The 17,377-nt window shown below is 39.0% G+C and overlaps 1 protein-coding gene across 2 annotated transcripts in view; it reads left to right on the forward strand.

Annotated features, from left to right (window-relative positions):
• SYNPR (synaptoporin) overlaps nt 1-17,377 on the forward strand; it is a 1,219,710-nt gene that overhangs the window by 504,115 nt on the left and 698,218 nt on the right. The window lies entirely within an intron of this gene.

A 17,377-nucleotide genomic window follows, 5' to 3' on the forward strand; every position in this document is an offset into this window, starting at 1 on the left:
TTTATAAAATCATATGCAAAACGTTTGGCTACTCCAGGAGGGGGAGATAGTTTATGCTAGCAATATCCAGGTAATTTGTTAGTAGCATACAACAAACTTCAGATACTGAAATGAAACTAAGTTATATTGAAAATGTACTATGCAAACAAAACAAAAACAAAGCATAGGAAAGAAACAGAATTAGTAATAATAACTTGAGAACACCTCTATATTTTCAACATGAACTTGTAGCACCATTACATCTGCTTTTTACTAATGGGGAAGATTCCTTGAGGTTGAAGACATGCACTTGTTAAACCCATCTTTAATGGAAAGGAGAGTAGGAACAAGTCGGGGTCATATAGACCCATAAGTTTACTTTCTTGTTGTCAACATAATGGAGAAGGTTATTTTGAAACCATGTATCAGCGTGCATATGTTGAAAATAGATCTATAACTATGTGTAACATGTTGTTGTATAATATAATAGCATAGCTATATATGAAAAATTGTGCTTGTGATGTAATTTGTATAAATGTATCTTCATCCTTGGATAGGATTGCATACAAAACACTGATCAATAAATTAGAACAACCGTGTATTAATGTAATCTTGATAAAATGAATAGCTGCATGGCTTACAAACAGGACATGGCAAGTATCATACAATAATTGGACAGGTGAAATTCTAGGTTAGTCAGGGCATTCATAGGTTCATTGGTTGGTGCTAGGCTATTGGCCCTAGGGCCTATACAAGCCTAGCCAAATAATTCCCCGGGTATTTCTTCCCACAATATTTACTTCCCTGGGCCCCTGTCTAACAGGGTGAATGATGTGATCCCCAGGGTGAATTTCCTATCTCCCATCCAATCGTCAAGGTTCCTTTTGAAGACGGCCAAGGAGGCACTCTGCTTGACATGTATGGGCAGTCTGTTCCAGATTTTGGGGAGTCTCTGGGTCGGGAAACTATCCCTCCAGCACGTTTTGTTCATTGTGATGACAAGGTTTAGATCCCTGGAGCGTGTGACTCTGAGGGATTGGGATTTCCTTAAGTGGAGCATGTCCAACAACTCAGGGTTTGACATGGCCTTGTGTGTTAAGCAGAGGTTGCCTCTGAATAGACAGTATGCCACAGAGTATAGCTGTTTTTTTTTAGACGGTCAGCATAAGGCATCTGCTTTAGGCCTGTGATTCTTTAAGTGAGGTATTTCTGTGGCCTTTCCAGCTTTTGCAGATGTCTTGTGAGGTATATATAAAACGGGGCGTTGTACTCTATAATGGGTCTAATGAGGGATGAGTACAGTTGGACAATGACCTTTTTTTTCTGGATGAAAAGCACTTAATGATGAGGTGTGCCATATAGAAGGATTTCCTGACTGTTGTGGTGATGTGGTTATCGAAGGTGAAACCACTGTTCACCTGTGTTCCTAAGTCTCTCATCACACATTCAGTGTTTAGTGTCACCTATGAGGTAATTCATGGGTACATGTTTTTCCCCAAAGAGGATAACTGTACATTTCTTGGCATTAAGCTTGAGCCCATGGCTCTGGCACCAAGCATCTGTTTCTGTAAGGCCCTTTTGTAGAATATCCACATCATTTGGGGACTCAATGGCTCCCAGTTTGCAGTCACCTGCAAACTTTGTTAGCCAGAGTCCCTTAGTGTTGGCCTGTACTTCAGAGAAGTAGATGCCAAACAAGAGCGGTCCCAGGACTGAACCCTGATGTGCTCCACTTGTCTGGAGCTGGATTTGGAGTCGGCTACTTTTACAATCTGGGTTCTGTCAGGAAGCCAGTTGACAACCCATCGTGTAACGTAGGGATTTATTCCCAGCTTAGTAAGTTTATCTATGATTCCAGAGTGGGGTATGGTGTTGAAGGCCTTCGCAAGGTCCAGATAGGCTGTGTGGACTGCCTTACCCTCGTCCACAGCTCTGGAGACTGATTCAAAGAAGTCAATCAGGTTCAGGAGACAAGACTGGCCCTTCATGAACCCAAACTGGGTGGGGTCCAGTGTTTGAAGGTTGCCAATGTCTTTGTTTACAAGTTCCATGATGATGCGTTCCATATGGTTCTGCCATAGGCGCATACTTATTTATGATATGTCTTTCAGATCAATATTTTTAATCTGAGTTGTTTCATATCCTGTATGCAGATGACCTGAAATTGGGTGAACTGATTACATCTGTTACAGATGTGGCATGTCTGCAAAAGAACTTGACTTAATTGGCCAATTAGGCAAAGGAGAATGTGTTGATAAATGTATGAAAAACTAATCATATGAAAATGTAGAGGAACAGATTACACGTAATGTATCACACAGCAATTATAGATTCATTTAAGGTCCTGGGTATCAGAGTCACAGCTGGTTTATGTGGTGCCCAGTGCTGTACCCCAGTCTGTCATCCTTCAATAGTAAGTTGAGAAAAAAAAAAGGTGGAGCCCATGGTCCTAAAGCCCTTCATCTTTCTCCCTCAGGTAAGCAAACTATGCACTCACACTCTGCCTATCTAGAGCTACTCCCTTCTCTAAGGAAGGGGCACTAGGTCCTAAAGCCCTATGCCCTCATGCTCTGTGTGAGAGTAAAACAGGAAGTCCCTTCTCTTAGTAGGAACTGTAAGTCCTAATGCCCACATGAGCTTCTGCCCCACAGAGAATGCATAAGGAGACAAATTAAAAAGAAAGAAAAGAATCTTTCAGTTGCATCCCCTAACACCTTGCACCTAGGACACCTTTCCCTACCCTCGATACACTTCTGCTTGGTATATGGGTCAACCCAGCTTTTTGTTTTTCTGATATCAACCAGTTGGTTAATGCTAGCTATAAAACTATATGCTGTACAAAACGATTTATACAGTATTGGAAGGCAAAAATTATGAAATAAGTTTGTTACATTAAAACCAAATTGTAGAGTATGGAATGTTAATATGAAAGCTTTATAAGAAAGCTAGCATGAATAAATTGGAAACAGTGCAGGGAAAATATAACAAGGGTATTCACAGATGTGAAACTTTGTTATTATGAAAAATTTAAATATCTGAGCCTGTACAGTATCTCACAGATATTCAAGAGGAGACCTTATTCAGGTATATAGGGAATTTAGAGACAGCTACGTCTGGGAATGTTTGGGGTTATCAAATAGTAGCTGAGAATCAGCTGAAAACTGTGTAGGAGATTTTATAGGAATGAGAGTTATACCAGTTGTTTCTTTGAGAAAGTAGCTGATGCCTGGACTTGACTACCAAATTATATTAAAACAAGCACTACTTTAGATATTTTTGAGGACAATTTAGACACTTATTGTAGAAGTGACTGTTTTGGTATATTGGTAAGGAAGAAGGGCATTATTGCTCATGTCTGAGATATTTATTTGTATGTATTTATGTAACTTTATAGATATCCTTTTCTATGCTTCCCCTAGCTGGGCACTACCTTGCTTCCCTACAGGAGCAAATCCAAGAAACTGCTGTTCCAGCAGTTACTCTGCTTGTACTTATGGATGTTAGTCAGGAAGTCAACTTATCACCATTAGGTTATTGCTTAAAAACAGTGAATATATTTTCATTTTTATACCAGTATGTCAGTAGTGATTTTTGCTGGAGTTTTAAGGTATTGCAGAATAACTTAATCTACTACACAGGTATCCAGTAAAAATGTGATTCTACTTCAACTTTTTTTCTTTCCCTTTTAAAACATCAGAAACTTTTTTTTCTTTTGCAATTTTTAAACATTTGGAATTTATTTTAATAGCACAGTACAGTACTGTTGGCATCAAGAAGACTGTTGCTAATAGTATCAATTGAAACAGTTGTGTACACTAAGACATTGGAGTTAAGTGATAGATTTCATATTGAGTATCCTGGAGCCCTAATTATAATCCTCAGAAAGTAGAACTACAAGGGAAAATCTGGGGGATTTTGTACTAAGTCTGAGATTATGGTGTCTCAGAGTACTCTCCCCACTCTGTGGTACAGTTATATTGGCATTGGTATGTACATGTATCAGAGCTGAAGGGTGTCGCTCGCCAGGTCAGGAAGAAGTAGGCGAACATTGTGTGTTCTTGTTTAAGCAGCTTTATTATATACAAACTCATTACAAACGAAGTTAAGTAACTTTAACTTATAAACAAACTAGCTATCATACAGATAGATGTTAACACTCTTGGTGCACCTTCAAAATGGCACTGAAGAGAACACGTGCTTGGAATGTATATGCACACACAGACTTAGAAATGCTTCTTAAAGGAACAGCACAATTGTTATTCTACATCCCTCTCTTTGAGAAATGAGTCCAACATTGTCACTGGAAATAGTAAATATGCAGTTTACAGAGGAATAATTTTCATCATGCAATTATACAAAGCTAGGTACATACATGCAACTATGTCATAGTTGCTGAGAATTTCACACTGGGTTTTGAGATACGACCATATCATGTCACATAAAATTTGGGATCTAGTTTAGCAACTGGAATTGTCTCTGCCAATTTTTCAGTCTTAGGAATCTTGGGGTCATCTGCCGGAACAGTATCAGGAGTCAAGACATGTCCAGGAACAGGAATATCATCTGGATTGCTCTGAGAGTTAGTCTTTGTCATAGGAACAATGTTGTGATATCAGTTCTGCAACAGGAAGAAGATGTCTGTGGTTTCTCCTGTATTCCACACCCTTGGTTTTAACAAAATAGGATCTCGGCTCTGCACATATACTTGTTACTTGACCAGTCTGGTCGAATCCTTTTGCTGTTTGTATCCTCACTGTCTCTCCTTCTTTCAATTGATGAAGAAATCTGCTCAATTTGTCATAGCTGGACTTTTGAAAATAATGCTTCTTAAATAACTGGGCTCTAATGGCTTTGTTGTTTTTAGCTTTAGGACTCAATAAACTAGAACTGATAGGCAATGTTGTTCTGGTTTGCCTGAATATAAGTCTGTGAGTAGGTGAGCAAAGTATATCATCGTGGGGTATGTTTCTGAGATTAAGTAAATTCAAAGAAACATTGGTATTATCGCGCTTTGTCTTCTCAAGTAATTGCTTTGCACTCTACTGCACTTTCAGCTAGTCCATTTGATTGCAGATACTATGGGCTACTAGTAACATGTACAAAGTCCCATTCTCTTGTAAATTTCTGTAACAATTGACTGGTAAATTCAGTACCATTGTCAGAAAGTAATTTCTGTGGACTGCCATGGACTGAGAAATGGTGTTTCAAGTTAGTAATGAGTGTAGTAGTAGTTAGATTAGGTAGTAGATCAATCTCAAACCTATTTGAATAAGAATCTACCAGTACTAAGTAATTTTGATTGTTCCACTTGAATATGTCAGTAGCTACTATTGACCAATGTAGTTCAGGAATTTGACTTAGGTGAAGTGGTTCTTTTTGCAAATGTGGTATAGTACTATTACACACTGTGCAGGAAGAAAGTAGAGAAGTCCAAAACACAAGTTCTCTCGCCCTTCTCTTAGTAGATTTGGAACCTGGCTGACCGTGATGCAAAATCTGGATATAATTTTGTTGTAAGGAAGCAGGAACAATAATTTTAGGATCTTTGAAGATAATGCCATCCTCCATCATCATTTTATCTCTGTAAGGAAAGTAAGGTTGCACATTGAGTGGTACACTAGATTGCTTTGATGGCCATCCAGCACTGATGTAGTGATTTAGCTTTTTCAAAACTGGATCAGTCATTCTACTGTAGCTCATAAAGTCTTGTGGTATAAAAATTACGCACTTCATCAAAGTCAAAATTCTTTGCGTCAAGCTGTTTCGTTATATTTCTGGGTGAGGTGGATACGGTATCAGCAAGATAAAGAAGTTTGCCTTTCTTATAGACCGTTTTGAAGTTGTACTTTTGCAATTGTATAGGCCATTTTGAAGTTGTACTTTTGAAAACTGAGCATCAATCTTTGTAATCTCGCTGGAGGTGAATGCATAGGCTTCTTTAAAATAGCAACCAAATGTTGATCAGTTTCAATCTGGATATCTCAACCATAAATATAATCATGAAACTTGGAACATGCAAACACTATTGCTAAAAGTTTCTTCTCAATTTGAGGATACTGCATCTCAGTCTGGGTAAGTGTTCTAGATGCATAGGCTCCTGGCCTGTCTTCTTGAAGAATAACTGCACCTAAACCAAATTTTGAAGCATTGCAGGGAAGAGTTTGACATCATAGAACCTTGATGGTGGTGGGGGTAGCATTTTTCTGCTTAAGCTTAAGAACTTCAAATGCTTTCTGATGCTGATCTAGCCATGACCATGTAACATTTTTGTGTGTGAGCTCTCTCAAAGGTGCTGCCAATTCACTGTAGGCTGGTATAAACTTGCCTAAATAGTTGACCATACCAAAAAAATGTTGTAGAGCTTGCACATAGTCTGGTGTTGGCATTTCAAGAATGGCTGCTTGCTTGGACAGGTCTGGTGTCAAGCCAATACTTGTAAATAAATGACCTACATATGTAACTTCTGGTAATATGAATTTGAACTTCAGAGGATTGAGCTTTAAATGCTCTGTCAAGAACTCTAAGATTTCTGTCATGCTCTGCCTCACCGTTGCCTCCGACCAATAAATCATTTACTATTATGGCACAAGGATAACTCAAAACAATTTGCTCCATTGCATGCTGAAGGGCTTCACTTGCAGAATTTATTCCAAATGGCATCCTGAGAAATCTGTATCTTCCAAATGGGGTACTGAATGTAGCCAGTAGTGAAGATTTGAGTTCAAACATCACTTGCCAAAATGACTTCTTTGCATCTAAGACAGAAAAAAACAGTGGCATTCGATATCAGGGCTGCAACTTCAACTGTACACATAGAATGATGTGGTCTCTTCAATGCTTTGTTCAAATCTCTTGGGTCAAAGCATATTCTGATTTCATCTGAGACTTTTTTATGAGCTGCTGCCATGGACAGCACTCATTTGGTAGGTTCTGTAAATGGACAAATTACACCATTTTATCCAAATGAGCTTTGACTCTGTGCTGCATGGCTATGGGAACTCTTCTTGCTAGTCTGACCACTGGACTGATCTCTGGGTCTAGTTTCATGGAATATACCACTGGAAGTTTGCCCAACTTGTCATCGAAAACATCAACATACTCTGAAAAAATAGTGTTAGTGAAACTGGAATTGGGACACGTGCTTATTTAATGAACTTCCTAGGCAATGCAATAAAAATAGCAATACAGATACATTTCAATAAAAATAGCAATAGAGAATTTTGGTAGTTAAAATATGTAAGCTACATACATGTATATTGTTGACAGATAAAACAGTACAATAAACAAAAAGGAGAATGTTAATAAAGTAGAACAAGTGATATGTTTTGGTTTAAAAAGAGAGTTGAGAAAATTTAAGGTTTTGTATGCAGAGTAGCAGAAACTTAAAAGGTTACATAAGAATTTCAGGGAGCAGCGTATAGAAGAAGCTTTGGAGGTTGCATAGGAAGCACAGGATGAGGTAGTTAATGGTAAGTTAATTTGACTGTACTATAAAGGTAGGTAATAATCAGGGAAGGTGAGTACATTGGCAGGACCAGTGTTTTTTTTTAAAGTGGTCATTGGTTGCTATCTTAAATTGTGGTTGCTAGCTTAAATTGTTTGGGATGAGTCAGGGTCCTTATTTCTAGTGGGATTTTGTTCCATGCAGTAGAGGGATGGTAGCCATATAAGTTGCACCCTGTGTTGGATTTGGGTTTATGGATTTTTAGTAGGTCTTGGTTGAGCTTCGGAGAAGTCTGGTAGAGGAGTAGTGAGAGTTGAGAGAAGATGGACTTGGGCAGAAATCAGGCTGATATAAGAGGGAGTGTATGATTTGGAGTTGAGATTGTAGGAACAGGTGCAGTAGTCTGGGCCAGTTCAGGTATTTTAGGGAGAGACAGTGGTAAGATTTATATGTTTGTTGAGCTGCAAACTAAGCTATTTTGTGGTAGGTTGATTCTAATTTGGTAAGTTGGGAGGAGTTCAGATTTGTGGGTATTTGGGAACAATAGGTTAAGCATGGAAGAAGGCAGGCATGGGTAAGCAAAATCCTAGCTTCAGCACTTAGGAATTTGTTGTTCCTGTACAGTAGTCCTAGCTTTTGGTGATTTTTTGATACAATTGTTAATGTGAAGATCGAATTTAGTTGGTCATCAATGGTAATGCGAAGGGGTTTTGTGCTAGTTTCGACTTCTATAGGAGTATTGTTTAGGGACCTTATGGAGAAGGAAAGTTTAATGTGGTTTGCAGATTTAGGTAGAAATAGTGGTAATTTTGTTTTCTTAGAGTTGATGATGAGCTGATTATTAGTGAGCCATGTCTCTACTGAGTTGAAAGATGTCTGGGTATTTGTTAGGAGTTCTAAGGGGGAATTAGCAATTGTTATGACTATAGAGTCATCTGCATGTTGGACAATGTTAGACTGAGGACAAGAGGAGTGGAGTGAGTTGGTGAAGATATTAGAGTAGAGGTCCAAGAATGGAACCTTGGGGAGCACCAGTTCTTACTGAGAGAGGGGTAGATAGCATTGAGTGCCATCATACTGACTGCAGCCGATGAGAAAGATAGCTAGGGAACCATGCAACTGTATCAGGGGAGAAGTTTAGGTCTACAAGTTTACTTAGCAGCAGAGTGTGTGAGACAGTGTCAAAAGTCTTAGAAAGGTCAAGGAATAGACAGGATATGAGTTTGTGATTATCTTTAGCAAGAGCTAAGGTGTTGAGAAATCATAGAAGAGCTGTGGTTGTACTACGCTTTGGACGGAAGCCATGCAGTGTTGGAATAAGAAGTTTTTCTTGTAAGAGATAATGCATAACTTGGTGTATACATTTCTCAAGGATTTTGGAGAGAGGGGAGTGGATAGTGATAGGTCTGAAATTATATATTTCTGTGGAGTTACCTCCTTTATGAATAGGAAGAGTGTAAAACTGTTTCCTGATAGAAGGAACTTTAGAGTCAGAGATGGAGCGGTTGAGTAGTATAGATACAAGCATAGCAAGGGAGTGTGCAGCAATCTGGAGAAAGTAAGAAGGAATATTGTCTGCTGATACAGAGCATGGTTTGAGCTTTGAGAGTAGAGTTCTGATATAGTCAGTGGAGACAGGTTTGAGAGAGAAGGATTTTACTGAGATAGCTGTTGAGGGGTGTATTGGGAGGTTTAAAGTGTTTGAGAGGTTGGGGTTAAATAGTTTGGAAATGGATTTGATAAAGTAGGTGTTGAAGGTATTGGCAGTTTCTTCGGGTGACATTTCAGGACATGGGTTTGGTAAAGTTGGGTTATCTGGATGTAGTATTTGGTTTATAGAATTCCAGCATTTTTTTGGATCAGATTTTAATGTTTCGGGGAGATTATAATAAAAGTCTATTTTGTCTTTAATTTTTTTTGCCTGATTTCACAGTTTATTATACTTTAGGAGGTCAGCAGGAAGCTTGGTTTATACCCATGTTTTCCATGCCCTATTTCTGGATTTCATAAGGGTACAGGTGGTTTTTGTTAGCCAGGGTGAAATGTTTGCCTTTAATTGAACTTTTCTCAGTGGGGCTAGAGAATTTAAAATATTTAGGAAAGTTGAGCTGAAGACATTTACTGCTTCAATGAGTTGGAGCTGAGTAAGGAAATTCCAGTTAATTCTAGAGGGGAGGGTTTTAAAAGTGTCTGGGTTAAAGGTTGAAAGTTTGCTGCAGGTGATAAGTCCGTGTGGTTTGGAGAGGTGGGTGATGTATTGCAGCACTTTTATAGGTGAGTGGTCACTTAGGGCATCAGGTAGAGTTTCAGGGTTATGGTATTTCCTGGGGTTAGAAACAAGTATCCAATCTGTCAAGGAGCTTGAAGAATGAGAGTTATTAGTTTGGGTAGGTTTGGAGCTTAGTTGTGTAAATCCATGGAGGTTTATGTGTTGTGGAGGGTTTGGATTATAAAGGTTATGCCAATTAATATTTACATCCCCAAGAGTGATAGTTTTATTAGGACAATTTAGGTAGAGGTATGGCAGTATATTTTCCATTAAGGGGATGTTGTCCCCTGGTGGAATGTATATGGCTACTACTGTGATGGTAGTAAAGTCATTTGATTTGAGGTTTCCTATTAGTATTTCAGCAGGTGTAAAGGAGAGAATTGGTTCTTTAGGAAGGGAGAGAGTAAGGCAGTTAGAGTAAACTAAAGCAACACCTCCACCTTTTGTCTTTAAGCGATCTTGGTGAAGTATATTATAACCAGGAGGAAAAATGTCTTTATCTTGGTTTTGAGGTTTAAGCCAAGTTGTTGTGACAGAGATAGTGTATGGAATATGAAGAGATACCCAAGCATGAAACTGGCTTAGTTTGTTGAGCATACTTCGAGTATTGATAGAATAGAAGGAGATTTTCATTTTTTGGTATGGATGGTTGATTAGACTTGGGGTGATATTTTGTGGGGTGTTAGGAATAGTGGTAGGAGCAGGGTTTGGGTGTATATCACCTGACAAGTAGAGCCCTTGGGAAGTCATAAGCTTTCATTTTTTGTGGGTAGTTATGAAAGTATTTTGTTTTATACTTAGATGTAGTATGGTTGAAAGGAGGAGTTTTTATTTTAGGGAGTAGTATATTCATTGGAAGGATAGATGCAGAAATGAGTATGGGTTGCTGAGGGTAAGAAAAGCAGTTTAGGTGAAGGTAGAAGGGGGCTTTATGTATAGGGGTTAAGAGTGTGTGAAGTGATGTTATGTTGTGTAGGAGGAGTAGTGCAGGTAGAAGTATGACAGGAACAATTAAGTCTGGCATGTTTGAAGAGGAGGAGAGAGTTTTAATAGAGTGAGTTGGTTGAGAGTTTGGGGAGGAGTTGTAAGGTAGGGAGAGAGTTTGTAGTGGGTGTTAGCTTGTGTAACAGGAAGGGGAAGAGTTTGATGGTTGGAAGGGACCTGTGGTTAGGTATAAAAAAAATGATATGGGGGTGGGTGGGAGGGGAGCGAACGGAGCAAGGCTACACCTGGCACAGAGGAAAGTACAAAAAAAAAACAATCAGCCAGTACAATCTAGTGTCTGGAAAAGATAAACAGCCAGATTTAAGGGCAATTAGACAAGCTAGATTCTAAAAGCAAATTAAAGGACTTTTTTTTCTGTGTTTATTTTTCTTTAAAAACAGGGAGCTGCAGTTCAGTGAGAAGTAGGAAAATAATGTAGTTATGCCAGGGGTTTTAGGAAAGGGACATGCAGTAAATTGGGAGTCAATAGAGTGCTATTTAAAAAGGAATGGAATATGCTATATGCAAGCAGACTACTGGGGATTCCCATAAAGCAAGGGCAGAAAAGCTAAGTCAAAAGATGGTGCCTTTCTACATCAGGTTTTTTGATTCCTCTGTAATTAAGCAGGAGTGGGAGGGTGGTGTGCAGGTTCAGGGTGGGGGAGGGGTATAGACACAAAGTAATACAAGGTTGTGAGCCAGAAAACCTGGACTAGGCCAGCTGCTAAGAAAACAATGAGGAAAACCAAGCTCAGTCAATTGCAGGTCAGTGTAGTGCAGTATCTTCCTAATAACCACAAATCTTGTGCTACTAATCTAGTACAGTGTGGTGAAAAGGACCACCACTTCCATAGGAAAAAACAATTGAAGTATGGGCTGCAGGTACATAAGTAAACCTTTTCCAATAGAAATAAAGTAGTTTTAAGTAACTGACCTAGGAGTACAATAGGAAGAGAAAAAAAAAAAGGGAGACGGGACCAGTAGTGTGCACGCTTACAGTAAAAGGCTATAGCAAAATGTCTTCAGTTTAGAGGTCAGATTAAATACAGCTCTAACATACACTAGTCTCGCTGAAAGCCCTTTAGTGTTCCACCGACTCAGGGTCTCACAGTGCAGGGCAACTAGACAGCCTTTGGTTTATTGGAAGTTGGCCAAGACACAGAATAAAACTTTTGCTGAGGAGAATGCAAGCACACTACTGAGGATTCCTATGAAGCAAGGGAGAAAAGGTAAGTCAAAAGCATATTAACATATCTTAGTGAAGACTTTTGCAAATGTACATAAACACACACACACTTGTACACACACGTGTTTGAAATTTATGCCAGTACATGCAGTAGCATTATAAGCCTCTGTATAACTGAACTTTACGAAATAAATGTCCTGGGTACTGTAATACTCTGAAATCACTTTACTGTAAAAGTTGAAATTATTTTACTGTACAAGCCGTCTATCTTGAAATTACTTGACTGTAAGAGTCATTTATCATAATTTTAAGAAACCTTTCGAATAACTGCGTAGTGCGAATAAACTGGGAAATAGAAGCTGAGGGCTAGAAACATTTCAAAGAAACTGTACTTTACAAATAAACTGTTTAGAAGTAATTCCAATTTGCAAATAAACTGTTTCAAAGTAATTATGCTTTGTGAATGAACTGGGCAGAAGAAGCTCAGAGTGAGAAAAACTTCAAAATAACTGTACTTTGCGAATAACAGCACACAGCACACTGAAATTTCCCAAAATGGCTGCACTTTGCCAAATATTCTGTACAGTGCAAGAAATACTCTGTAATGGCAGCACTCCCAGAATAGACACATCCACGCACAAGAAACTTCTCAAAATGACTGGATTTGACTGCAATTGAAATAGTTGCACTTTGCACACAACAAACTCTTTGGAATGAATGCACAGTAATACACACACACTGTAAACACTTACACACTTGAGATACTTCAAATAACTCTAGTTTTGCTATTCAAGGCTTTAATCAATGCCAAAACACAGTAATTTGCCAAAACACAAGTCGCCCTATTTATGCTCAGTGCATCTTTTTCTGCCTCTTCTGTTATATTTGTTTTGCTCATTTAATCTCTTAATGTGCCCTTTCTGCCCTTTTGTTATACAGTATTCATTTTGCTCACTTAATCTCTTTTCATGCCCATTATACTCTCTTTTGCTCACGTTAACTCTAGACATGCTAGTTTTACTTTAAACATGCTTGTTTTATCAAATAACCTTGTTTCAAACATTTTGTTTGATTAACTTTTTTATGCTTCCCTTTTGCTTAATAAACATTTCTGTGCTATTCGTTTGCTTAATAATATATTTTGTGCCCTTGTAATGCTCCATTTTATCCCTTTTAATAAATACATATTTGTGTGTATTCTCTTTAGCTTTAACTTGCTTCTGGCCCTTTTTTTCTCTCAGTTCACTTAGTTTGCCTTCATCGTTACCTCTGCACCTCATGGCTCTGCATAGTAGTCTTTACTATCCCAGTTCTGACACCATTTCACTTGCCAGATCAGGAAGAAACAGGCAAATGTTGTGGGTTCTTGTTCAAGCAGCTTTATTATATACTAATACATTGCAAACAGTTAAGTAACTTTAACATATAAACAAAGTAGGTGTCATATACATAGATATTAACACACTGGCTGCATCTTCAAAATGGCACTGAAGATAACACATACTGGGAATTTATATGCACACACAGACCTATAAATGTTTTTTAAAGGTGCAGCACACTTGTTATTCTACAAAGGGATTCAAACCCTTCAATGATAGGTAGGGGTTCCCACCTGCAAAACAGTTAAAAGGTGTAACAGCACATTTCAAAAATGTATACTTTTCAAACTAAATCAAAGTTCATTTTTTTCAAAGTTTCAGGGCTCACTGTATCATACCTTGCACTTCTGATGGTAAACCAATTAATTGCTCATTTTGCATGCATTAAATAATTGCTGTAATGTGCTGACAAAACCATGGTAACGTTTTAATTCATTGCAGGCTGGGTCAAGCAAAACCCTCATTGTGTCTGATTAAAATACTAATACTATAGTAATATTTAAAGGATATATGTTAAGGAATTAGAGGTAGTAAAGGCTATATCTCATTATGGTATATTATGCCTTAGGTTTAATGTTCCTTATGCATGTCTGTACTTTGCCATCCTGAGATTTCCATTGGCTATTCCTACAATATTAGCAGTTACTGCAGGAATAGCCAGAGGAAACTGGAGGATGATAATTGTGATGATATCGGCAGTTATTGCAGGAATAGCCAAAGGAAATCACAGGATGACAAAGTACAGACACACTTAAGGAACACTAAACCTAGGGTATAGGGAGAGAATAATAACGAATGCCATATTTATATAGTCATATCTCTATAACTACATTACCCTAAAATACTGAAGCAGTTCAAATAATTTTATATCATACATAGTGTAAGACATTTAGGTTCATAGGTAGGTACTAGGCTATCTGCCCAAAGGCATTTATAAGCCTAGACAGAATGTGTTGGCTGTCGCTGCCCCCTTAGATTAGTTCCCTGTGACTGTGTCCAGCAGAGCCACCAAAGTGATCCCCGGGGTAAACTTTCTGTTTCCCATCCACTCGTCAAGGTTTTTCTTGAAGAGTGTTAGCGAGGAGCTCTGCCTAATGTAGACTGGAATCTTGTTCCAAAGCATGGGAAGTCTCTGGGACAGGAATCTATCCCTCCAGCATGTCCTGTTTATTGTTGTGGTGAGATTTAGATCCCTAGAGTGTGTGGCTCGAGGGGTAAGATTTTCTTTGGGTGGAGCATGTCCATCAATTCTGGGTTGGACATGGCCTTGTATGTCAGGCAGAGATCACCTTTGAGTAGGCGGTATGCAACAGAGTACAGCTGGAGTTTCTTCAGTCGAGCTGCATAGGGCATCTGTTTGAGGCCAGTGATCCTCTTGCTGAGGTACTTCTGTGGTGTTTCCAGCTATTGCAGGTGTCTTGTAAGGTACATCCCAAATGGGGCATTGTACTCTATGATGGGTCTGATGAGTGATCAGTAGAAGGGCACAATGACTTCTTTTGATCTGGATGCAAACCCTTTTTGTGATTAGGTGGGTCATATAGAAGGATTTTCTAACCACTTTGGCAATGTGATTATCAAAGGAGAGATTACTATCTACTTGGGTCCCCAGATCCCTTATTACGTTTTACATATTTAGGAGACTACCACCTATGTGGTAGTTTGTGGATATTTTGTTTTTTCCAAAGGGGATGACTATGCACTTTTTGGCATTTAGCTTGAGGCCATGATTTTGACACCAGGTATCTGTCTCAGTGAGACCCTTTTGGAAGATGTCTGTGTCAGCCGGAGAGTCAATTATAGCCCCTAGTTTGTAGTCGTCTGCGAACTTGGTCAGCCATAGTCCTCCTGTGCTTGCCTGTACCTCTGAGAAGTATATGCCAAACAGGAGGGGTCCTAGGACTGAGCCCTGGGGAACGCCACTTGTAACCGGTTTAGAGTTGGACCTAGCTCCCACAACTCTCACCATGTGGGTTCTGTCCATGAGCCAGTTGGCAACCCATCTTGTGACAAAGGGGTTTATGTTCAGGTTGGTGAGCTTGGCTATTATAGCAGAATGGGGAATGGTGGGCTGTGTGTACCACCTTTCCCTCATCTATAGCCTTGGTAACTGTCTCAAAGAAGTCCACCAGGTTTAGGAGGCATGATCTGCCCTTAACAAAGCCAAACTAGGTAGGGTCCAGCGTTTGGAGGTTCCCAATGTCTCTGTTAATGAGTTCCATGATGATGCGCTCCATAGCCTTGCAGATCAAGCTAGTCAAACTTATAGGGTGATAGTTCCCAGGGTCTGTTGTGGCTCCACCTTTGTGGAGCGGAATAACTGTTGCTGTGCACCACAATATGTGTGCAGAGCTGTGGAGAGGCCGAGTTTGAACAGTGTGTTTAGGTGAGGGGTTAGTTCGTCTTTGAGCTTGTAGAAGACACAGCCTGGGACACCATCCGGTCCCATTGATGCTGTGTTTTTGGCTTTGGAGAGGGCTATTTTAACCTGAATGTCTGTGATTTCAGGGGCTGTACATTCTTTTGGTATGGTTATGGGCCCTTTTGGGGGTGAGAGGGGGCTGAAGTTTGCACTGAACCTGTCTACCAGGATGTTGGCAATATCGGTCGGTTCAGTGTATTTTGTGCCATTCTGCACTAACTCCGAGCAGATCTGAGCATTGCCACTTAGATTCTTGGCATAGCTAAAGAATACCTTGTGGTTATCTTTGGAGTCCTCTGCAATTTTTCTTTCGAAGCTCACCTTGGATGATTTTATGAGCGATCGTAGTTTCTTGCTGATACTGATCAGGGATGTCTTCCCTTCTTGGGATTTTACTCTTTTCTTTACTATTTTCCTCGTACTATAGTATAGCTTGTTTATGGCAGGGGTCCACCAGACTGGTTTCCTTCTCTTGGAGGAGTGAGTCTTGGTTTTGCTTGGGATAGCACGATCCATGCATTCTTGCAGGTGCCCATAAAATGCTTCCAAATAAGGTTCACATAATCTGAGTAATAGTTGTATTCAGTGCTTTCTGATAGTTCTAACCTTAACATCTACTTCATTTTAAGTATCAGATATTCTACATGTTTAAGCTGGTTTAATTCCAAGCCAGCTCAGATCTCAGCTGTGGTAATAGCAGATGTCATTGATAGGGTATTGAATGCATAAAACAGAATTATACTTCCATCCATGATCTGGGCTAAGATGATACCTGAAAAACACATTTTTGAATATAATAGTAGTGAAGAGCTCCACGATTATCTCATATAAAAAATAGCTGAGGAAAGCGGCATTCACCAAATCAACTCTAGTGAATCAGGCATTTCATGTTCCTCAAATAACTGTCCAATCCTGAGATATGATGACTTTAGACTAAGTTTTATGTGGACTAGTTTCAGTGTAGTACATCTCCATCTCATGTGAAGAGTCAGGATTTGTTCTCTACTTATTGAAGAATTAAGCAAAAAGTTTTGTCAGTTCTTATTTTGGTAGTATATCATGGACCCTATTAGCAGTAGCTAATAGTGCCCTTTGATATCTATAATTCTTATAACCCATCCCACCTGTACCGTTTCATTCCTGCCATTTGATATCCATAATTCTTATAACCCATCCCAGCTGTACCATTTCATTCCTTAACAAATCTGCAATCCCACAAGATCATCTCAAAAAATCTTTGCTCTGAAATTGTAAAGCTTCTCCATTTCTCTGTACATTTTCAAATGATTTGTTTAGTATGTAGATACTGCATCATACTACTTTAAATATTGAAAAATATTTATATGAAGGATTAAATGGCAAAAAGTCCTTTAGCATAAATTTTATACGACTCTCATAGTAAAAGCTAGAGAGAGAGCGAGCTTGTGCACTATTTATATGATACAATATTCTTGTCATGAATAGTAATGTAGAATATTTTATAATGCACATCCATGGATATACAGCAAATAAGGTGACGTGGGTTGCTGCAGCAGAATCATGAGCAATGTAAGAATAATTTATGCATTTGCATGGTGACTTGTTCAGTTTTCCAATCAACATTACAGTTCTTTAAAAGTATGGTTCTCCACCAGCATTTGCAGTTAGAAATATTACTGCATAAACCTGAAAAATATCAAATGTGTAAAAGAGATATTACCCAGCCAAACTTCTT

This window comes from Protopterus annectens, chromosome 7.part0 (genome assembly GCF_019279795.1).
Source record: "Protopterus annectens isolate FY-2018-M chromosome 7.part0, PAN1.0, whole genome shotgun sequence".
Lineage (NCBI taxonomy): Eukaryota > Metazoa > Chordata > Ceratodontiformes > Protopteridae > Protopterus > Protopterus annectens.